The following is a 26028-nucleotide window of genomic DNA, read 5'->3' on the forward strand; positions in this document are numbered from 1 at the left end:
TCATTTATTATCCCTCACCTACTCTCAGTTACTTGCAGTCACTCTTCCAATCACTTTGACTCTCTCAAACACACTTACTAACACTCACTTGAACTCATTCTCACTCTCTACCTACCACTGACTGCCACTTCTTTTTTGCGCACGCACGTGCATATGCTGGGACATACCGACTTACATTCTTACATATACACATGCTCTGTCTCACACACATACACTCATCAGCCAGCCCTCACATACCATACATTTAAAAACATGTTTTAGTTACCTCTGCACAGCAAATGACCCACAATGTTATTATACTAATAGTGAATAATAAACTGTGATCCGTTGTTAGTATAAAAACAAACAATGGTCAAAAGGCAAGGAAAACACAACCCTGACTGACACAAGAGCAATTCTCTCATGTATTCTTGGCACTGATTGTGTTGTCTCTGGGACCAGAGGTCACAAAGGCAATGCCAAGGTCACAAGTGACAAGCCAGAGGTGGAGCTTCAACACCAAGCAACCCTTAAATTAAGTCCATGTTTATATCCCCATTATGCTGCATTGCACTTTTGTGTGCCTGTTAACATTTGACCTCCATTTGTAGTGAAATATATTTATATTGTACGAATTTGCAGTGTTTTGTACTGTTCTTTGATTATTCATCCACATCTACCTGGAGAGTCATAGAGGATTAGGAGCGTAACCTTCCATCACATAGTGAGTTCCAAGTGTCCTGATTAACCGGGAACACCACCATTCTCATCTCCTACAGGTGTCTGCGCAAAATTGGGAATTTGGTAAAAATCTTGACATCCTTGACCAATGTTGTCTGTTTGGGTAGAATTTGATGATATAGACGTCCGGTTTCCTGCAGTAAAGCAGCAACCGTTGTTTGAACAAAAAACATTACACAAACTTCCCACAGTTGTTGCCTTCAGATATACTAGAAGCACAATCATTGTTCATTCAGTGGCTGTTTCCTAACCCTTCTAACGAAACTATCCGATCTTTAAGATGATCATAGATTGAATCAGTTCAGTTATGTTTACCTCACATTGACAATAACATACACATAACAAGCTTTGGCAAAGCCAATAGGACTGGTATTGGACACCAGCCTTTTGGCAATTACTGTTTTGTGGTGTCATGGTTTTGTAAAACTGTATTGTTCAAGAACCTGTAGGGCCGACATAAATCTAAAACACACTGGCTAAAGGCAATGTCTCAAACAATCCAACATTACCATAGAAATACCTGGCACTAAAGGGAACTACTTTCTGTATGATGCACTCCCAACATAAGTCTGAATTGAATTAAAAGTCTCAGTGAAGTCAGCCAACGGCTGTAGTGGGCCACCACATTGCCCTTTGATGCATGCTGGAGTGGGTGGAAGAAAAAGGTGATTTATGTAACCGAAGAAAAATGGATGACGTCTGGCTGAAAACCCTGATAAGTAGGTATGTTATACCCATAAATTGAGTAAAATCAAAAGGTCCTTTCTAACACAGACCTAAAAAGCTGATCAGTCTGGTATTCGCTAGCAGCCTATTGCCTTTAAGAAAGAAGGCAATAAATAAAGAGAAAAAAAGAAAGAAATAGGGTTAGCAAGATTGATAGAGGACATTGATTAGCTTATATTCAGAGTTCATCTGAGCTACTGTGATATAGCAGCAGGCAGGTAAACAAGGCTGCTATGAAAGGAACTTGCAAGAGCATTAGCAACAGATAGAACCCTTGAATGTGGAAACAGTGCAGACACATCCATTTTGTTAGACAATATGGCTGGCGTTGTGCTGACCCAGAGTGCCACAGAGCCCACTCATAAGGCCTGCCATAATTGGATGGCATCTTTACGAATAACCCTAATATTATCTTGGACAAAATACTCCCCCTAACATGGACAGATCATAAGGCTAATTTCTTCAAACCCCTCTGCCCAGAGAGAAAAGCGCCAAACTCCAAACATACTGCCACCTGCTAAGATCCGGCCCTGCTAAAAAATCAACAAAAAGGACCTAGAGGAGGCCCTTGATAGACACCCTCCCATGTTAGTCCCAGACAACAAGAAGGCTGCAGATACTCTGGATTAGAGCAGCAATCGACCTACTGGCCCCAGAAAAATCAAGCAAACAACGAAGAAATCAAGCCTCAGCTGCCTAGTACAGTCCAGAACTCAAAATCATAAAATCTAAATGTAGGCGTCTAGAACGCACTTGGAGATCATACTATAATGAGCAGGGCAAACTGGATTATAGACTAGCCCTAGCTAAATACAAAGAAGCAACCACGCTGTCTAAACCACAGCAGAAGAATCCATTTTCTCCAGATCAAGCCTTCCGTAATAAATTGGCGCACTTCTTCCAGGCCAAAGGTCAAATGGCTTACAAGGAGCTTGCAGGTAGCGCCCCAGACACAGCCAATATAATGTTAACAGAGGACACAATTCCTGAAAATCCTTCCTCATGTCAACTGGCTGGCTTCTCCCTTCTAACTGATGAGATAGTAAGTAATCTGTACTAACTATTAAATCTGGCTCCTCGACAGATCCCTGTCCCCCGCTATAGTTTACATGGCTTCCAGTAAGGGTTAGTACCCACTTGGCCCCAATCCCAAACAACGTCTTTACATTAGGTACATTCCCTTCTTCCTGGAAGAAAGCTCGTTTTAGGCCCATTTTGAAGAAACCCTCATTAGACCACACTGAAGTAAAAATTAACCAGTCTATATACTGCCTACCGTTCGCGGGCAAAATTCTAGAAAAATCCATCAATCAAGAGCTAACAGGTTACCTGGAATCCAACGGACTCCTAGACTCTGCCCAACATGGCTTCAGACCAAGCCATTCCACAGAATCAGCTTTAGTCATGGCCACAGAGGAGATACGTAAACAGCTGGACAGTGGGACGAGAGCCGTCCTCATCCTACTGAACCTCTCAGCAGCATTTGATACTGTGAACCATCGGGTATTAACACACAGACTGAATGCAATAGAAATCAAGGGGATGGATCTAACCCTACTCACCTCTTTTCGTACCTCCAGGGAACAGAGGTTGTGCTTTGGTAACTTTACATCTGAGGTTTTCTCTCTCCAGTGTGGAATTCTGCAAGGGTCAGCTCTGTCACTGACGTTGTTTAACATTTATGTTACTCCTCTGACTAAGCGGATAAAAGCACACAGTTTCTCGTTGATCTCTTATGCTGACGACACTCAGATAGTTATATTTATGTCTTCGAGTGTAGAAACAGTAGCTGGGAGGCTTCACAACTGTTGGAAACACATTATCAGGTGGATGCATCTAAATTATCTTAAACTGAATACTGATAAAAATGTTGTGGGGTTCGTAAAGGGACCATCAATTTGGAATCCCTTATGGTGGCCAGTAGAAGCAGGGCGGTGTCCTGACCCCTCTGGAAAGGTTAGAAAATTGAAAGTCAAGTTTGATGATCAACTCAAACCCGCAGGCCAGTGTAATCTCCTGACCTCCTAGTGATTCTTCTTCCTAAAGATTCTGAGTGAAATTCTTCCGTTCTTTTAGATCTCAGAAAAACTATGTTAGTAGCATTGATTCTTTCTAGAATCAATTACCGCAATGCGCTTTTTCTTGGCATTGATAAACACCACCTATTAAAACCTCAGTCTCTGCAGAACGCCGCAGAGCGGGTGTTGCATAACATCCCCAAATACCATCCTGTCTCCAACAGTATTAGGGAGCTCCACTGGCTTCCAGTCCAGCAACGTATTGAATTTAAAGCTCTGTGTCTGGTGCATAAAGCACTATATGGAGAGGGATCATTGGGCCGACGGAAACTTTTTCTATGGCACATCCCGCAGCAGGATAAATAAAGGACTAGTTCAGGTCCCAAAAATGTAAAGGGCTAGATGGAGGGGAAGAAGCCTTTCTCATCGGTCAACTAAGCTCTGGAATTTGCTGCCAGTTGTAACTTGGTTACAACCAAGTAGACTCTTGTTCAGGAAAATGATCAAGACCTGGCTATTTCCATCTAAACAAATATGGATTATTTCCCTCTCTGGAAACAATCTCATTACACATTGCATTTTCAGCCCCAAGAGGTCTCGGCATTCGTGCACTCTATAAATGCACCGCTTACTTACTGGAAAGCTGGAATGTGCCCCATGCTCAAATCAAAAGTCAACTGCTATCACATCAGGTTCTAAACACAATGCAACACTAAAGCATTTATAAAGTAAAAATTTAAATTACTGACACTGAAGGGAACTACCTTTTGTTTTCATGTACTTCTTGTGAAAGAGCAAAATGCAGTCATTCAAAGTAAAGTTAACCAGTGGCTTGCCCCATGCTCACTGCTTCAGTGGGAGGAAGCAAATGTGAATGACACAACAGAACAATGCATGGATAGAGGTGGTTGAAATGTCCTTCAAGTAAGTATAATATATGGCACATTCACTAAAGTGTAAGGGTGCCTGGGTTGACGCTAGGCTGCACACAATACGTCAATGCAAGGAGAGAGCAGAAATGCTCCATATCTTTATAAATCTGGAGCAATTCTGCCCGCTAACATTCACTCAATGCAAGGCAGCAAGTTGCCTTGCGGCATTGTGTGGTGAAAAAACGATATATCTTCCCTTCAACACATAATTTTAGTAAAGTCAAAAGGTGTTGTCTAATCTCAGACCTAAAAAAGTCAGTTTTTCTAGCCTTTTATTGTAATTTACAATCACCACCAGATGGCACCCTGAAGCTGCTTCCTTACCCTACTGTATCGAAGTGTCTGGTTTAGTGTGAGAGTTTTTTGATTTGGGTTCACAGTCTCCAGTCGGAACTTTAACACATTTTTTTTCAAACCCCATTCTTTTTATTTTACCCACCTGAATTCCTTTCTCTAGTCTTCTGATTATATATTTAAAGGTCATTGTAAATTCAGAAAAATGCCTTCAGAATGTTAAGCAGATACTTGGGTTTTTTACAATATGACTGATTTTAATAATTTGGTACAATGTGTTTTAGGATTTATGTTAATATGCTAATTGGGAGCTCTTCAGTTAGGGTTGTTGGAATGATCACAAGGAACAGGGTGTTGCCACACAGGTAACCTGAAATGCCCCCGAAATAGAGAAACATAATGCATGACATCTCTCTATTTAGAGGGAAGACTTCCGATTACTTACAGCTAATATTGACATTTCTCAACTTTTCATTGTTTTCCAATTTTCAACTGCATGTAAGTCAATGTTCTAGTTAAATTCTTAAAGTATTGGCTGAAACACCTCCCTCTTATACGTTGCCAAAGAGCATCACATATGATAGTGCTGAAAACAATGACTAAAATGAGGCCTCGACCAGCTGCTTGTGTTTCTCTTCAGAGAAGACCTGAATTGGCAGCTTGGAAATGATAATTTCAATAGGAGGAGGGCTTAGCTGGTTTACATATAACTTGCATCTGTCTGAAGTGACATAGGGCCCAATTAAAAGTCTGGTTGTCTGAAGACTGCAAAACTTGTGGATGCGCAGCTGTTGTGGTACAGCCACCATCTCACCGGTGGACCCACAGCCCCATTATGACTTGTGTTGGTCAGACTGCCATGAGACAGCCCCTGCCATCAGGGAACCATCATTCCCTGGAGGTGGCCTGGTGGTCCTGTGGCCGCAATATGCTTGGTTGGGCTACCTGACAACGCCAAGGATTTAATGAGTTTCCTCTCCGCCATGGTTTTCATGTTGGTGGAACCGCCTGAAAACCATGGCAGAGAGGAAACAAAGCGGGCCTACAGGGACGCCTGGTGCCTCAAGCCATGTGTATGCACACAGGGAGGCCCAAACGCGTGCTCGCTTGTGTGCATGAACACTCGTTTTTGCAAGGTATGGACATTATAGTCCATGCTGTGCAACAACCTTGTATGGTTTTCCCATTGCGGTGGCTTTTTCAAAGGTAGCAAAAACCACCACACCACCCATCAGACCACTCTTAAGTTGTAATCTTGCAGGTGACTGCGAATCTTGGTAGTGCAGGGGAACAGTGGTGGTGGGCTTCCTGCCCTGGCACCGCCAAAAGTTGTAATCAAGCACATAGTGTTTGAAAAAGGATAGACTGGGATTTGGCCCACAAACAATTGCTAGTGGCTTAGACTTTTGCAAGCTTTCCTGTATATGATAGTGAGTCACACAAATAGAACCCAAAAAAAACTTGGCCTATCAGAAGACACCAGAAAAAATGACAAAAACAGAACTGTGGAATCATGGTCTGTCTAATAGAGCTACTATACCATAGACTAATTCTAGCCTTCTAATCCTTAACTTTCTAACATTGCTGACACAAAGTGATCCAAAATCTCAGTTTTATTTTTCCGATAAGTCAACTTCCATCTTAGTGCAGGGCTCATTGCTTAACTATTTTATTAGTTACATCACAAATTATCAAAGATGATGCCTCTCTTTTGTAAATGTCAGACTTACTCCTTGAAGTTACTTTAAGTGTAGGCAAATCTTTATTTGTGTAGACAGTGGTGCAGAAATTATTTTTAAAGATTGGGCACCGCATCAAGACTATGTCAGTGAAGAAATGGGGGTTGCATAAAATTCAAGTGTCTCCAAAAATTAGCAAACGAGTCAAGCCAATTCATCAGGAGAATGGTGGATGAGTTTTTTTTTCAAGTATTCTTTATTGATTTTACAAATAATGTTTATATGTCAACAATCATATGCTTCACAGAGAGGTTAACGCAGCAGCATGTGCACTCAGTGAAAATTAACAAATTAAACCAATAGTGTTCAATACTAAAAAGCTTTACATTGCGTGCAAAAGGTAAAAGGCCCTGCTAGACCTTTCGTCTGAAAGCGGAATGGATCTCCTGGGAAGTTCCCAGGAACCTAATGCACTGCCCATTCACTCAAACAAGTGTAAATAGTGAATCTTCAGACAGTTAAAATGTATTAATCATGAATGTTTCCAATTCAACATAGTAAACATGCAATTATAACAATTCTAAAAAACGTCGCAGATGTCGTTGGTCGTTTGTTGCTCGATGGATATTTAATAAATGTTCTTATGAAGTTGTTGTATAATCACAAATTCCAGAACTGAAGCAACATTGTTTGTTTATACATCCCAATGCATTTCGGGCTAAACAGTGTGCCCTTCGTCAGGGATGTCTACAAAACGATAATTTTATGAATTAATAAACAACATCGGCAGAGCTTTATTTAGCACATCATGCTAAGAGAACAGGAACTCGTTTATTAATCAACACTTAAAGGATTATGAGTAGATGCGAAAAAGACCCATATTACCAGAGGTGGCTAAAGAAAGGTAAATGAGAAGCCTAAAGAATTACGTGAAAAAAGAACTACGTGAGAAAAAGCAAAACACGCATTGCTACGTGCAAAAGACCGTGAGGAGAGTGAAAAAGATAAGTGCTTACATTATCTTCCTGGGGGCGTGGAATGAAGACGGTATGAGTCGTCGACTCTACACAATACTGCGTCAAATGGGCTGATTGAAAAAATAAATAAATGCAAAGGTCGCACAAGGGTAGTCAGGTGGCGAGAGGGGTAAAAGTGAAAAATAGATGCATGTGCTCACCCGTAGGCGTTAATCGGAATTTGACTGTATCGCATAAGGAAAGCGTCCCTGGGAAGTAAAAAGGGCAATGCATAATGAGTGGCCTCGTATAGACATGGTCAGCCTGCTACGGTGGGAATCTAGTAGCTGGTGGAAGACTCACCGGTTAGGATTTCACGTGTGCACAACAGGCTGCTCTGTGGTTGCGGCGAGTAAAGCAAATGCGTGAGAGGAAGTGCTTTGCTATAAGGAAGGCGGGGTGATAGAAAGAAGACTGCATGCATATGCGCCATCTTGAAGCTAGCAGCGAAAAGCTTAGTAAACAAAACATGGTGAAATCCCCGAAAAGGTGGTGATAACAGTGTTGATTACACAACAACTTCATAAGAACATTTATTAAATATCCATCGAGCAACAAACCACCAACGACATCTGCGACGTTTTTTTGAATTGTTATAATTGCATGTTTACTATGTTGAATTGGAAACATTCATGATTAATACATTTTAACTGTCTGAAGATTCACTATTTACACTTGTTTGAGTGAATGTGCAGTGCATTAGGTACCTGGGAACTTCCCAGGAGATACATTCCGCAACAATCATATGCTTAGCATTACAATGACATTTGCTTGAATGAATTAGGCAGAACGTCAGAGTATAACTGATACTGTAAATTCAAATACCAATTTTTATTGCATAAAAAAAGAATTAAACTGTTAACTGTATAAAATAATGGAAAAAGGCCGATCTGGTCTGACTGGTCCGAGGGAGTCGGGGGCATTAGTGGGTCGAGGAATAGGGCTACGTGTATGGTCAAATGAATATGAGGTGCATGCAGAGCAGGGGAAACAGGGGGACGAAGTCATGTCCACAGCTCGTCTTAGGATACCCAGCAAGCTCCACCCCAACTGATATAAATATGTGTTATGGGTACATAAATGTGAGGGTATAGCTCACTAAGGTCACCCAGCAGGTTTGTTAACTATGTCGGGGGAACTTGTGTTGCGGTTAATTTTGTCTCTATAGAAAACAACTAATCTTGCCATTGTGTGGGATTGGTCTGAGTTGGTGCGCATGGAACATTGGACAGATGCCCTGTGTATTCTGGGATTAGTGCCCTATTTAGTTCTAACAGCCAGGATTGTGTGTTGGGGCCTGGTTGTGACTTCCAGGCTATTGTTATTTTTTGTTGTGCGAAGCCCAGGGCTAAATCCAAGAATTTATTGTGGCCTTTGCGAGAGGCGCTACGCTTCGTGATTCCCTGTAAGAAATGAGTGGCCTTGGACCTCACTGGGACACCTGCCGCCTCGGTGAGCATTGCCGCAATGTTACTCTAGGATGATTGAATGCAAGGACATGTCCATACCGTGTGCTAAAGCATAGCCTCTGAGTCCACACACCTAGGGCACACATCGGAGGAGGCTGGATACATCTGCGCCAACCTGTGGGTCTTAAATATGTGTGGTGTAAATAGTTGAAATGTGCATATTTTAGGCTGGCGTATGTGGATACCAGGGTGAGATCTTGTACACCATTGTAATCTCCGCCAAAGTTGGTGCTGTAGGGTCTGTGAGTAAAGTCAGTGTAATTGACTGCAGAAATGTAGCTTGACCTTAATTCGGGCAGTGGAGAACCATTCAAGAGGCTCTCCAGGGTTGCATAACGGCCTTTTGGGTCAATTCGGGAATGTAATATCTTTAATGGGACACCCGGTGTCACCCAAATAAGGGCGCCCCAACATACCCTGAATATGTGGTACCTATGACCCTGCCTCTCTAGCGCTTACAAAGAGATGCAAGAGTTTGTTACGCGAGGTGTGTTTCCTGTGGTAATGCAAACAAGAACCTTGAGGAAATATAAATTTTATGGTCAGAAATGTTCCCTAACGTGTACCCCACCGTCTCCATGTACGAGCTTAAAGTGCATGTAACTTCCCTCCTGTATCAGCTATAAAGACGCAAATACATTTGCGTCCAACGTTAACATGTCCTCTTTCAGATCCACCATGAATGGGTCAGATATTCCGTTCCTAAGTGTGCCTTGCCAACGTCTTTTCATGGTGCACTTTTCACGTTTTCCCTGGCTCAGGCGAGTTAGGCCCTGATTCCTGTCATCGAGTCCTTTCCTGCTTTCTGCCTCTGAATGCTCCAGCGTGGATGAGCATCTGTATCCATGACCTTTGTCTTACTCCCTGCGCGGCTAACGGTGCCTGGCTCAGCCTGTTGCCTGCCAAAACGGTATTTTGCCTTCGAGTTATCTGCTCCGCTCCTCGAAAATACATTCCTGTCTGGTAGTTTAGAAAAACATCCTTCCAGCTGCAGAGCAAAGGGCCCGGCCTCACTGTCTCCATGCAAGTAATTCATAGCTCCTGTTACCATGGTAGGCCCATGCCCCCTCCCATCTCATGTAGACACGTAGACACATATGCACGCACTAGCAGTCAGTATAGAGTAGCCTTTTGCCCGAGAGACCTTTCCTTCCAGATAATACAGTTCTTTAAACACAAGATATTAGATACGATTTGGGATTAGGTTGTTCTGACACCCCAGACTTCTGTCTCCTCATGTAAGGCTAAATGTCAAGTCCCCTTCACCCTCCAGTTCCACGTCAATCACACGTCATACTGCTGCGTGCGCATCTCTGCCATATATTTCTGCTGACACTGCAGGATTCTCTTGTGAATACACCCACCTGTGACATCACATAATGACGTTTCTAGTATCTGCCCTCATGCACGCCTATTGTAACGCCTCTTTCATTACGTATGTGTATTCTTATCTCTCCTCTCAGCTGTTACGCCTCCTGCATCTGTCTTTACTGTAATGCATTGACCATATATATATGATAATAAAGTATTGTCTATCCTTTCCCGAGCCTTAGTGGCAACGGAAATCGATTTGCCATGGTTCGAACCATATAACCAATTCCTTTTTAAGGAATAAAACCCCTTTTAAAACCTCAAATACCACGGATTCTGCCTCTTCTTTTTGACTGAGTTATTCTTATTGAACTTTACCGCATAAATTAAGTATAGGTAATTAATATTTACCACATAATTGGCGCCCGAATAGGGACCCCTCCCCCACCTTACGCGCCGGAGGTGCGTTGCAGGCCCGGTCCCCTGCCACAGCCGGACGGACAACTATGCGTACCCGCAGGATTTCCTGTATCTCCCTCAGGCCAACGGAGGTGACTGAGGCTGCGATCAACACCAGACGAGGCGGTGAGGAGTGCGGAGGATCCCGACCAGAGCCTAGCTGAGAGAGAGCAAGATCCGAGGTATACGGAGGCCCACCAGGTTCCGAAGTTCCGAAGTATCTACGTCACGAGTCGAGTCCAGTCCAGTCCAGTGTCGAGTTTCCGAGGCCTTCTGTTCCGTGCTTCCCGGTGAGTACCGTTGCTGGGGACGCATCTAGACGTGCGCATTAGTTTGTGCCGGTCAAGACGGGTTTGGGTACACAGACCCGGTATGCACTGTTTTTAGCGGTGTATCTGTACTGTTTAGCAGTATATCCGGTCTGCACTGTTTTAGCAGTGTATCTGTACTGTTTAGCAGTACATCCAGTATCATGCAGCTAGCTAGTTTTATTCTAATTATTATTGTTCGTTTTGAAAATGTTTTAACGTGGTTTTAAATGTCGTGGTATGAGTGATTGTTCGATCTTCATTATTGTGTTTATTGTATTAACTGTGTTCGAGTTCGAGTAAGTATCAAGTATCAAGCAGCACGGCTGAAAGATGCCGCTGTTCTCCAAATTAAGACAGATAAAAACCAGAAAAGGGGTACTCGAGGAAGCTGTTCCTATTCCACCTAGGGACACTCCAGGGTACTTTATGTACCACAAACATGGCTTAGATGCCGTACTATATCTCGATTTGTGGGTAGATTATACTAAAGACTTAACAGAGAATCAGAGGTGGCCCGCTGCTGGGACATGGGATGCTGATTGCATCATGAGAGTAGAAGAAGCATTATGGAAAAAGAAAGCCAGACAGTCACAAAAAGATGCCATCGAATTATGGTGTAAAGAATCACATAGACGCATAGAGAAAGCGCTCAGAAAAGAAGAGAAGAGTAGAGAGGAGTCTGACAAAACCCGAGAAAACGTATTAGTTGGGGAAGGGATACGAGTAAAAGCAGAACAAGTAGACAGACAACGAAACACTCTTATGAATGGTATGTATCCTCTTCTGACCGAGGGTTTACCTAAAGCCACTCCAGAAGTACCAAAAGATCTGCCACCTCCATTGCTCCCGACTAAATTACACCATAAGACCGCAAAGGACATTTTTCTTTCATCCTACTTAGACGATGTAGCACCCGCATATACCGATCCACGTGTCCAGGCGCCACCCGCTGATGGCACTCCGCCCCGAAACAATCCGCCCCCACTTCTACAGCAACAAACTCCTCCTGCCGATCAACACCTTCCGCCCGTTCCACCACCTCTTCCTGCACCTATTCTTCCCCCTCTCCCTGTCTTCCACTCAACAAATCCTTTTGGACCTGGCACCTCAGGAGGTGCCACAGGAGGTTTTCAGACCCCACCACAAGCACATAGACTGACTTATAGGGATTTAGCACACCAACGTACACCACAATCAGCGAATTACGACATACTTCAGGAGCCTCTTACAGACTGTAGATATGATCCAGTGCCCGGTAAAGATGACGACAGGATGATGCTATCATCAATACGTCTACGACTAGTTTCAAACTACCTACTGTTACTACCCGGAATGGTTGATCATCTAGACAAAATATATCACTTTGTCCAAACAGGGCGAGGTCCTGAAAGCATTGGCGAGGCCATGGCATACCAGAAAGTCGATACTCAAAAACTGTTGTTACGATTTTTTATAAACTGCTTGATAAGAAACAGAGATAGGCCTGGTGCAGACCAGGAAGAAATGAAAGCACTTAACAAATGGGGTCAGAATATAGCAGAGGGAAAACATGATAGACAAAGTTGTATAGAAAATATGTACAAAAGGATCCGAAAAACAGTAGTACAGATACATGAAAGAGAACAGCCTGAAATAGAGAATGATGGAGATAAGACTGAATCCTCAGAGGAGGAGGATCAACCAGGAACGACAACTGGACAGTCACAATTACAATCATCAACTAAAGAAATGATAGCTTATGTAGGTAAGGGAAGACCCTTAAATAATTCGATACGTCCGGTACGTCCAGAAAGTAAGAGACTTTATCAAGCTGCCATGTCAAATCCGAGGACGCCTGAACACTTATTTCAGGCTACGGATAAAATACTTCGAGAACGAATGGGGTACCATGTACTCGATTCTATGGATGAACAAGAATTAGCCAGGTCAGCAGTACAATGGGCTGACAGTCCTGATAAATATAGTGATGATGCGCTAGCACACACGTTTTTGAATCTTTCCCCACACGAACAGCGTTTAGCTGGTATGTACATGATACAACATCTCCTTATATTGTATAAAAGCCAACACTCTGATCCAGGTCCCCTACCCGATATATTGATAGAACTACTCATGAGGAAATGGAGAGGTCTAGGTACTGATTTAATTAAAATAATTCTAGAACATCGGCACAGGTACAGTGCCTTCTTGTGTCCAAGGCTTGATCCGGCTCCCTTCACGGAAAGAGAAACGTATTACATAGACAGACAGAATCCCTTGCGAGAAGTGCACCCAGTTATGAATGATGATAATACCCTAAGACGTGTGTTTGTGTACACGCCTTTAACAAAATTGGAATTGTTAGAAATGAAGAAACTAGTGCCTAGTCATGACAAAGATCCAGCAGGGTTTCACCGCGAAATAAAAGACATGTTACTCATGGGTGATTACACCTATCCGGATATCATGAAAATATTGAAAGTATTATTGCCTGCCGGTATTTACGAGAAACTCAAGGAAAAGGAATGGGAGGTGGGAGAGCAAAAGATTGAGTGGGCTGCATTAGAAAACGAAGAAAACACTCGTACTCCAGGCCTAGGGCTTGGGGACAAAACTAAAGCATTACCAGGATTATTAGTACAAGTACTACCACGTTTATTGTCAACGAAAAAGGAAGACTGGGATGCAATCTCAGCCTGTAAACAGAAACCTGATGAAGACACTAGTGATTTTTATTCCCGATTTGAGAAATGTTTTGGTATTAATAGTGGCCTGAAAGCAAGTAGCGAGTCATATCCACATCTTTTTGTATCCAAATTAGTCGAGAATTCTCTGCCCCAGGTTAAGAACCGAGTATTGAAAGTCGAAAGCACCTGGCAAGCTAATACCCCTTCACAAATGTTACAAATGTTACAGTACCACCAGAATAGAATTAGAGAAGAACATGAACATGAACAAAAACGTATGAAAGACACGAAAATGAAAATGCTAGTCGCTCAGTCAGTTCCGGCTGATGGCCAGAAAAAGGGTACAACACAGTCCAATAATTCAGCAGGCCCTGTTAAAGGGACATGTAACTACTGTAAGCAGCCAGGTCACTATATAAACGATTGTGCAGTTTTGAAACATAATATCTCTTCGGGTAAAACCAAAGAGAGACCACGTCCACCCAGACAAGACCAGGTCCAACAACAAGTACCACAGAATATGCAGCCTATGCAAGCCTCACAACAGACAGTACAGACCGTAGCAGTGCCGCAGTCACAGCCCATTACCGCAACACAAAACACGACACAACAGATGTACCAGTATGCACAAAATGATTATCCCGACTATCAGCGATACACATGAAACAGCCTAGAGAGGGAGGTTGGCTTGCCTCTTATTGAGGTTCCTGTAGATCAAGAGGGTCCTTATGTACATAGTCAAGTATTAGGGAAAGACAGAAAGTTTTTAATTGATACAGGGGCAAGCAGGACGACCATCAGTCACGACGAGGTTCCAGGGGCACCCCTCTCAGGCTCACAGAATGTTTCCCTTGGATTCTCAGGAAAGCCTATTATTAACGAAGTGTCGCAACCACTTCCCCTTGCAGTTGGTCCTTTGACACGTACTACAGACTTACTACTTACCAAATCATGCCCGGAAAACTTGTTAGGTATAAAGACACTGAAAGCTCTAGGAGCTGTAATATGTTGTTCTCCGGAAGGAGTACGACTATTTCTGCGCGACTTTAAAGGTCACTATGTATTGAGAGATATGGATCCCAGATTGCAAAATGTCCCTGCACATTTATGGGCGCAGGGCCCCACTGATGTAGGTTGTATGCACATCACACCATATCGAGTTACACTCAAGCAAGGAGTGGTATTACCCCGAATGTGACAATACAAGTTACCCCCAGATGCTGTAGTGGCTTTACTGCAAATCATTGACGAGCTCATTGCACAAGGAGTGGTTGTGGAAACCGACTCCAATGTATGTAATTCACCTATCATTCCAATTCTTAAACGCACCGATCCCAATGCACCACCAGTTTATCGATTAGTTATTGATCTGCGCGAATTAAATAAATGTATTGTACCACAGTACCCCGTAGTCCCAGATATCTCTTCATTATTGACAGCTATCGATCCAGAAGCAACGTTCTTTACCGTAATTGACCTGAAGAACGCTTTCTTTAGTGTTCCAATTGACCCAGAAAGCCAATACTTGTTCGGATTCTGTTTAAATGGACGAAGCTTCAAATTTGCATGCGCACCTCAAGGATTCACAGAAAGCCCCAGCATCTATAGCCAAGCACTGAAAAGACAACTCGACAGTATTCACATGCCTAATAACACTGCTCTACTTCAGTATGTCGATGATCTGCTGATCACCGCCCGAAGCGAACCCGAATGTGAAAAAGCATCACTGACGGTTTTACATTTCCTGGCTGACAAGGGGCACAAGGTGTCCCCTTCGAAGCTACAATTCTGTGTTCAGCAAGTTGTTTACCTTGGGCACTTGCTGTCCAAAGGGGGGAGACAGCTCACACCTGATCGCATCCAGTTAATCATAAATATGTCACGACCCAAGACACAAAAGGAGGTACGGGCCTTCATAGGCCTCACTTCTTACTGCAGACAATGGATTCCCCAATACGCATTTCTAGCAAAGCCACTCATTCAGTTGACAACCCAGGAGGCAGCGTCTTCGACTGTCCTCCCTTGGACTCAGGAACATACACAAGCTTTTGAAGACTTAAAGAAAGCCCTATGTCAAGCACCTGTTTTAGCAACACCATGTTACAATAAGCCTTTTACACTTTTTGTTACTGAACGCGAAGGTACTGCCTTGTCAGTACTCACACAGGAACAAGCAGGTTCACACAAACCGTGTGCTTACTTTTCTAGCACATTAGATCCAGTAGCCCAGGCTCTGCCTGCGTGCTTGAAATCAGTTGCAGCGACAGCTCTAGCAATCAGACAAAGTGATTCTATAGTGTTAGGACATCAGTTGACGGTACAAGTTCCACATTCCGTGGAAGTTCTTTTAAATCGAACACAGACCCAGCACTTGACTATAGCACGACTGACAGGTTATGAATTGACATTGTTTCAACCACACATAGAGATCAGACGCTGTAGTACATTAAATCCCGCCACACTTTTGCCGTTAAGTGGAACAGACCCATTGGCACATGATTGTATTGAAGTCATTACTATTACGACGAAACCTAGACAAGACTTGACAGACACTCCATTACCAGACCCAGACCTGACACTTTATGTGGATGGTTCATGTATGAGAACAAGTACAGGAGAGTTAGTGGCCGCCTACGCAGTCACGACAGACACTGAAGTCATAGAAACAAATTGTATTGACACCCTGTCAGCTCAAGCTGCAGAGCTCATCGCTCTGACACAAGCCTGTATCCAAGCCAAGAATAAGAGAGTTAACATATACACAGATTCCCGTTATGCTTTCGGAGTTGTGCACGACTTCGGCGTATTATGGCTAGAAAGAGGTTATTTAACTTCTCACGGTGCCAACATTCAACACGGTCCCCTTATTCAAGCTCTGCTAGACGCAATACATCTGCCTACTGCCATATCCATCATGAAGTGCAAGGCACATACAAAAATCACTGATATCGTTTCCCAGGGTAACGACCTGGCAGACCGAACAGCCAAGCACACAGCTCAGACTCACGCAACTGACCTGACAAGGACAGTAGTTCCGACATCGACTCACTGCATGACAGTTAGGGATCCCGCCCATGATGTAATTGACATACAGACACATGCCACACCGGATGAAATAAAGAAATGGACTGAACTAGGAGGGATCCAAACAGATCAGGGATGGATGACGAAGGGAAAATCTACATGGTTTCTCCCCGACTCTATGGTTCAAGTTATCATCAACACAGTACACAGTCCTGCACATCTAGGAGAAAAAGCTATGCTAGACAGTATTCAAAACATCTGGTTCAACAAACACTTACGAGCAGCAGCCAAACAGAAAGTGCGTACTTGCATGATCTGTTGTCAGTTCAATCCAGGTAAAAGCATCCCTGTAGAGCAAGGTGGATTTCATCCTCACGATCACCCTTTTGAAGTCCTCCAGATGGATTATATCCAGATGGAACGTTGTCGAGGATTCAAATATGTCCTCGTAGTTGTATGTGCACTCTCCCGATGGACAGAAGCATATCCAGTCCCAGATTACACTGCTCCGACCACTGCCAAGCAGCTGGTTCGTGAATTCTTCCCACGGTATGGCTTGCCCCGTATCGTATACTCAGATAACGGCCAGCCATTCTCATCCGAGCTTGTAAAACAAGTTACACTCCTGTTAGGGTATCAGTGGAAATTCCACTGTGTCCGGCATCCCGAGGCAGCAGGTCTCGTGGAGCGCCATAATCAGACTCTGAAAATTCGACTTGCTAAAATCTGCAGAGAGAAAGGCGTTGACTGGATAGTAGCTTTGCCAGTTGCGCTCTTCTACATGAGAATGATAGCGCATTCTCGATCAGGGCTATCCCCGTATGAAGTGGTCTTCGGTAGGCCACCAAATATGTGGGGGACGCCTATACCTCGTAAAATAACGGATGTTGATTGTAATATGCTGACAGATTACCTTGCCTCCTTGATGTCTGCACTACAATCTTGTCGTTCACAGGTAGCTGCAGCCTTTCCCGACAACACCGACGTGAAGCCCCATGAAGTGGTTCCTGGAAATTATGTTTTTATAAGAAATTTCGACCGACGGAGCCCGCTGGAGCCCCGCTGGCAAACGCCGAAATTGGTACTTTTGACGACGAGGACGGCTGTGAAAGTTGAGGGCCGAAAAGGGTGGCTGCACTCGAGCCACATCAAGAAATTTCACGGACTGCCTTCTGATTTAAATTCTCAGCCCTGCCCTCCTCCGCAGACTGACTCAAAACTCCCCCTGGTTGAGAAAACCGCTTCCCAAGAATATAAACTGAAACTAAGGTCTAGCAAGTCAGACAGTTTAATTGTTTAAGTCCTCCCCTAGGTGAATCGGGTAAATTAGTTTCTGACATGTATCCCCTAGACCGAAATAGAGAGAGAGATAGACAGAAACAGCTCAAGAAAGATGAATATTGTAAATCACTTCGTAGTCACTGTATAGTGACACTATTGATTATGTTTTTTCTAAGTTTATTGATTATTGCTGCAAGTATCCTATTGCACATTTATTACCCTATTTTCAAGCGTGCACATTCTGCTTTCAACGTCACTGCCGAACATTCTTTTAGCGAATTACCCCCGCATGAGTTGTCCTACAGACTTGCGCTACGCAACAACACCTTCATTAGTATGTTACATCACTCGCATCAGACCAGCAACGCTACAAATTGTTGGATATGTGGCCGACTCCCTCCCTACCAGAAATACAGGGGAGTTCTGCCCCTTTTTCCGTACCCGTTCACACATAATGGTTCCTGTGGCGCATGGTTTAGTTTGATTAATTCTGTAGATTCAAATACAGTAGTTTACGAGGGCAACTGGGTATGGGGAAACCTGAATACAGTTCTGCATAAAATATGTTTCCCTGACAAGGAGGGACTCCCCAAAAGGACAGGGACTGATCTAGAAAATGAAGTATATGGATTAGGTAACTTTACACTTAACCTTATGATCCTGAATGTTGAATCCGAATCGGAGCCAGTCTTGCCCGCTATGTCAGTATTACCAGTCAAAGGTGAACTATGTGTTAGAAAGAATGGTTCAGTACACCTGGGTCATAGTAAATGTACTACTGTGATCGAATTCAGTGATAAAGGCAAGTCTACGTTTAAAGCTTCACGACATTCCTACTTCGTTTGTGGTCATACCGCATATATACGTTTACCTCTAGATTGGGATGGTACCTGTTACATTGCATTCCTTCTGCCACCTGTTTTCCTAGCTCCTCCTGATTATCATAGGAATACCCATCTAGTACACAATAGACCCCAGAGAGATCTCCCGATTGTCGACTATACTGAAACGGCATGGGAGCAATACACAGACTTCAATAAAGGTTTCTTTCCCTACTTAGGTGCTATCTTTAATAGTAAACTGATACGCAAGTTAACTAGAACCCTCGAAGCAGTAGTGAAAGAGACTACTTCTGCCCTAGGCAACTTAACAGAGGAACAGTCTGCGATGCGGATTGTTGTTCTTCAAAATCGTCTCGTCCTTGACGTCATCCTGGCCGATAGGGGCGGAGCCTGTAGAGTCATCGGATCGAGTTGCTGTGTTTTCATTCCAGAAAACGCGCCATCAGTATATAGAGCCATTACTCGTCTTCATAAAATTGCAAGTCAGATACACCAGAATCCAGGCACCTGGACTTGGTCCGGTTGGTTCTGGACTACGTTGTCAGCCTGGGGATGGAAGATCCTATCCTTCCTAGGTATTGCCCTTCTCATAGTATTCAGTTGTTGCCTATGTCTACAATGTGGGCCAGCGATTTGCGGCTTGTGCGCCACATCATGTATTCCTCATTCAAGTTCTCATTCAAAACGACATAGGAAGAAAGAAGAGCAAATGATACTACGTGAACAGATTGATAGACTTATGAGTATCGATATATCATGAAGGGTCCTTAGGGAACAAGGAGGGAATGAGGAAATATAAATTTTATGGTCAGAAATGTTCCCTAACGTGTACCCCACCGTCTCCATGTACGAGCTTAAAGTGCATGTAACTTCCCTCCTGTATCAGCTATAAAGACGCAAATACATTTGCGTCCAACGTTAACATGTCCTCTTTCAGATCCACCATGAATGGGTCAGATATTCCGTTCCTAAGTGTGCCTTGCCAACGTCTTTTCATGGTGCACTTTTCACGTTTTCCCTGGCTCAGGCGAGTTAGGCCCTGATTCCTGTCATCGAGTCCTTTCCTGCTTTCTGCCTCTGAATGCTCCAGCGTGGATGAGCATCTGTATCCATGACCTTTGTCTTACTCCCTGCGCGGCTAACGGTGCCTGGCTCAGCCTGTTGCCTGCCAAAACGGTATTTTGCCTTCGAGTTATCTGCTCCGCTCCTCGAAAATACATTCCTGTCTGGTAGTTTAGGAAAACATCCTTCCAGCTGCAGAGCAAAGGGCCCGGCCTCACTGTCTCCATGCAAGTAATTCATAGCTCCTGTTACCATGGTAGGCCCATGCCCCCTCGCATCTCATGTAGACACGTAGACACATATGCACGCGCTAGCAGTCAGTATAGAGTAGCCTTTTGCCCGAGAGACCTTTCCTTCCAGATAATACAGTTCTTTAAACACAAGATATTAGATACGATTTGGGATTAGGTTGTTCTGACACCCCAGACTTCTGTCTCCTCATATAAGGCTAAATGTCAAGTCCCCTTCACCCTCCAGTTCCACGTCAATCACACGTCATACTGCTGCGCGCGCATCTCTGCCATATATTTCTGCTGACACTGCAGGATTCTCTTGTGAATACACCCACCTGTGACATCACATAATGACGTTTCTAGTATCTGCCCTCATGCACGCCTATTGTAACGCCTCTTTCATTACGTATGTGTATTCTTATCTCTCCTCTCAGCTGTTACGCCTCCTGCATCTGTCTTTACTGTAATGCATTGACCATATATATATGATAACTTGTCAATAAAGTATTATCTATCCTTTCCCGAGCCTTAGTGGCAACGGAAATCGATTTGCCATGGTTCGAACCATATAACCAATTCCTTTTTAAGGAATAAAACCCCTTTTAAAACCTCAAATACCACGGATTCTGCCTCTTCTTTTTGACTGAGTTATTCTTATTGAACTTTACCGCATAAATTAAGTATAGGTAATTAATATTTACCACAACCTATGGCTAAGCAAGTATTAATACACCTTGTGCCGTTTGGCAAAACCCGCCAGGCAACGTATATTTCAAGTCAATAAACTGTAATCACCGTTAGCCTTCTAGCTGACAATCAAGGGAAAGGCAAACACAGGATTGTAGGTTGAGCACCACACCCTCATCAGTCCGTCACCTGCCGTCCCCAACCCTCACCCCGGAACAACAAAACAACCAGTCAGCCCACACTCCCCGTGCAACGTGAAAAAATGAACAGATCGAGGCAAAAAATATAGTCTCGCAACAACCCACCCCAGGCCATCTTGCCAACTGGCAATTGGCAATATGCACTGAAATGCAATTAATCCAAACAAATGTAACATTAAGAGAATTTCTAATAAAGAGAAAAGAAAGAAAGGAGTATAGCGGGAAAGAGAATGGAAAAGAGAAACAAAGGAACAAAGGATATACATTTTCAGTATCAGCTACTTATCGCTCTCTGGGGGGCATAGCAGTTCCATACGTCACTGCCGGTGGGCTGCCTGATATGGCTCAAGCCGGCAACGCCCCCATTTGCAATGTGCGGTCCCATTTTAGTTTTTCAGATAGAACACTAAGGGCTCAACCAAGTAGTGTTTGGTCCATTGCTATGTCTGAGTCCAATTCTGATTTTTGGGGTGATGTAGGGTTGCCAATGTGTTCCACTGATTTTATAGCTTGTGCGCCTTCTTGAGCTAACTGGGTCATTGTTTTCCCCGCTGCCACAGCCCCTGCTTGGGCCCACCAGTTTCCATGCTTTGCGAGGGTCCATCACCACAGTTGGTGGTGAGTGTGTGAGTCCATGTTGATTTATCCAAGTGTATGCCTCCTCTGGGGTGGTGCAAAAGACAGTGCTGTCTTTATGACGGATGTGCAGTTTGGCGGGATATTGTAATGAATATTGGACTTAGTGGTCTTGCAGGCATTTCTTGACCTCCGAGCAGGAGGATCTGCGGCGCTGCACTGACAGGTTAAAATCAGGGTAGACGTGAACCATTGCATTGTCCACTTGCCATGGGCCACGGACTCTAGTTTCCTGAAAGATGTGATCTCTGTCCCGGTAATTGAATAGACTTGATACCACAGTGCTAACCCCGATTCCGTTACCATGGACCGACCACTTCTTGGTTCCTTTTATCTGGCATACATATTCTCCCATTCCCACTTGTCATCTTGCTAAACAGCGAGGTAGGAAGTGGTCTTCACTCCCCCTCTCTGAATGGGAAACTGCACTGGCCAGAGACCCCCCGGGAAAAGCCCCGAATGCCAATATCGCAGCTAATAATTTCGATAGCTGGATCTCTTCTTCTCTGGACATGGTCCTCCCTGTGCGAGTTACCAATGCCACTAAAAGACTGAGACCTGCTCCTTGGTTCACTCCTAACCTTAAATCTAGGAAACAACTCTGTCGGAAATATGAAAGAGCCTGGAGACAAGATTACTCCCAAGACAAGAAGGCTAGTTATAGAGCGGCCATCAGGCTCTATAAACTGGAGCAAAAAACAGCACAAGCCTCCTATTACGGCAGCAAAATCGAGGCTGCCGCTAATGCCCCGAGGGAAATCTTTAAAATCGTCAAAACCCTTATCTCTCCCCCAACTGAATGCCCCTCCGTGGAGGGTGCCCAGGATCGCTGCATCAACCTGGCGAACTTTTTCTCCCAAAAGATTCAGACTATATACTGTTCTTTTGGAGAAGCTGATAGCACCCCGGACCCCTCTTCCCCTACTTTCCTGTCCACTGCTACTCCTTGCCAGCTAAATACCATTCCTCTTTTAGATAGGCCTACTCTGGACAGACTTATTTCTCAAACTACCTCTGGTTCACCTAGTGACTCAGCATCCCCCCAGACCCTTCTGAAGGTAGTGGACATAATCCGCCCGGTTGTACTGGACGTCCTCAACACCTCCCTCACCACAAAATCCGTACCCCCGTCATGGAAGTGCGCAATGGTGAGGGCTCTGTTGAAGAAGCCCAACCTGGACCAGGACAACCTGGCGAACTATCGCCCTATTTCCCTGCTCCCTTGGCTGAGTAAACTATTGGAGAGGCACGTGAACAACATCCTGATGAGCCATTTGGAATCAAATGGGCTCCTGCGTGCCTCCCAAACAGGGTTCCGCCCTCGACATGGAACCGAAACCGCTCTCCTAGCGGTAACGGAGGAAGCTAGAACTGTGTTGGACCAGGGTGGAAAGGTCGCCATTATCTTATTAGATCTAAGTGCTGCGTTCGACACAGTCAACCATGTCACGCTTTTACAACGTCTGGCGGACATGGGTGTGTCGGGCGCAGCCTTAGAATGGCTGACATCCTTCCTGGCCGACCGCTTCTTTCAGGTCTTCGAGGGCGAGGTGACATCCCCTAAACATCCTCTCAGATGTGGGGTTCCTCAGGGCTCCTCCCTGAGCCCCACTCTGTTTAATGTCTACATGGAGCCCCTAGACAGGATAGTCCATCCCTTTGGTGTGCGTATTGTCACCTACGCAGACGACACCCAACTGGTGGTCTCCTTAGACCACCAGGAGGGATCGTCCAGCACCTTAGGCTCCTGTCTGGAGGCGGTTTCCAGATGGATGCAATCCTCATGTTTAAAACTCAACGGGGAGAAGACAGACGTCATCTTGCTGGGCAATTCCTCCCCTTCGGGCTTTGCATCCTCCTGGCCTCCATGTCTAGGCACACCCCCTACGCCCAAACCTCAAATAAAAAGCCTAGGGATTTGGCTGGATACCGACCTTAACTTTTCGGTACAAGCTACGAAGACTGCGGCTACCTGTTTTGGGTTGATGAGGATGCTACGGAAGGTGCTCCCTCTGCTCCCATTTCAGGCAAGGAGGATCCTGATCCAGGCCCTTATACTATCTCGCCTGGATTACGGGAATGTCCTTTATATGGGAGCTCCTGCCTATACCATCCATAGGCTCCAAGTCGCCCAAAACAGTGCCGCCCGTCTACTTTACAACCTTCCCCGTTGGCAGTCAGCGAGGAATGCTTTGAGGGAACTTCACTGGCTTCCTATAGCTGGAAGAATACAATTTAAGGCCATGTGTATTTTACACAAGGCCTTCCATCGCACTGGCCCTGCAATTCTTCAGTCCCTGGTCACTCCCTATGCTCCATCTCGTTCTCTTCGGTCCAGCTCCTCCCAGTTGGCTACTCCCATCAGAGTCAAGAAGGCTCGATGGGGTGGCCGCTCCTTCTCACACACTGCGGCAAAGCTATGGAACATTCTTCCTCTGCCTCTGCGGGAAACTTTAAACCATCTCTCCTTTAGGAAAACTTTAAAAACACACTTGTATACTACATTCTGCTGACCTGCCCTGAGCCCTTGCTAATTGAGTTTCTGTCATAAGCGCTACGAGGCCTCCGGGTAGATAGCGCTATACAAGTATTGCTTCATTCATTCATTCATTCATTCATTCATTCATTCATTCATTCATTCATTCATTCATTCATTCAGGTGTGGGAGGATTGCCTGGGGTGGGGGCCCTCCGGTACTCTATGGGTCCGTTCAACCTAAAAGAATTTCGAGTTCTTACCCTGGAGAATTTCCATGGAGAATCAGGACTCTAAATAGAGCTCCATGCTGTGACCTCCTGCCCGTTCCGAGAGGCACAGGATGCGTACATTGTTCCTGCGAGACCGACCTTCCTGGTCCTCCACATGTGTTTGCAGATCTGCCACCTCTTGCTGGAGGGACTGAATCTGGTCTGCTGTCGCTGTCACTTTGGGGCGCAAAGACACTAGAGAGGATTCCGACTCCTCCACTCCATCTTTCAGATTTTTATGGTCTTCCCTTAAGAACCCTATAACGACAATGAGTCAATTTTTGGGCCAAAGTAGTTTTGATGTCTAAAATCGCTGCTATTAGTTCGTAAACTGGTGTGATTGGTTGTGGTGATCAGCAGGATTTGTGGGTCCAGTGTGCTCTGTGTTCAATGTGCCAGGAGCCTAGGACACTGTATCTGGTGGCTGGGCTTGTGTCCTGTCTATTCTGGGTTTCCCCATCATGACAGTATAGGCATGTGGTGTATCGCAGTTGGGCTGTCCGCCTGTTATGGCTCCCTGGGGAAGGCTAGAGGTGGTTCAGCAACCAGTAGTTGTCAATTGCTCACCAGGACTCGGGTCAGTGGACACAGCACAACTAGGCAAAGCATGGGGTGCGTGCAGGTGTAGGCATTCGGAGGATTGTCAGACACTGTTCACCGATCTGCCAGGTAACCCCAATAGTGCCCCACCAGCTCTTGTTACATGTGTGACTTCAAGGTAGTTTTTCCCCTCTGGGTGCATGGTGTATCTACTGGAGTGGTAGGCGTCCAGGTGTCAGGGGCCCTGCATCTATTATATTGCTGGTGTCTCACAGGTGAGAGTCATTTGCCAAGGAAGAAGTAGGTCAATGTGGACGCTGCAGTATATCACTCACCGATGGTCCCACAATGGATGCCCTCATCCCAGGTTTCCCCGATGGGGTCCCAGCACCGATTAATTGGTACACCACAGTTAGGATCATCGGGACCGGAGGAGCCCAGTGGGCCACAGACACAGCGGGCAGTAGGCAAGAGTCCACTGCAAAAACAGACAGCTCTGTGAGAGCTCAGTCAAGAGAAAGTTAGTTGTTTCCCCCCCCCCCCCAGTAGGGCTCACATGCAAGGAGAGCCTTCAACGCCCACCCACACAATCTCCGTGATTGCTGGGGGGAGATAATCCCAGTAGGCTAGCACACCAGCAGGCCTCAACAGTACGCAGTTCTGGGCATCTGCATGCTGCAATCGCATGATTCCCACAATATGTCTTCTGGGGTATCAAGGCCGCCTCGTGCACGCCGCATAGGCACCCTGTCTCTCGGTTCACTGTGACACAGGAGGAAATGGCTTACGTGGGACACATTGTCTCCCAGCAGTTTCAAGACGGGTCGGCAGCCTTCGTGTTGTCTTGCGTCTTCACGGCGTACTTGTCTCAGTAAGGGGGCAGTGCAGGCAGCACACACCGATCAGCTATGCAGCTGGGTGGATCCTCTATGCTCGAGGCCCTCTGCTTCAGTCAACTCAAAAATAGGTGGCGTCCTAGGTCACATCCCTGCCCGATTTTCGGCATCAGACATCAGCCCCATTTCCAGGATGACACCGCTGTGTAACATGCAGATTTTATCCGTCCGAATCAGAAGTAATACAGGATTCTTCGGAGGGCCCGGAGCAGAGCTTAGCTGTACACGTCCACACTCGCCGCCATCTTGCCCACGCCCGACAATGGCCACTAGATTTGC

This window comes from Lissotriton vulgaris, chromosome 2_1 (assembly GCF_964263255.1).
Source record: "Lissotriton vulgaris chromosome 2_1, aLisVul1.2, whole genome shotgun sequence".
Lineage (NCBI taxonomy): Eukaryota > Metazoa > Chordata > Amphibia > Caudata > Salamandridae > Lissotriton > Lissotriton vulgaris.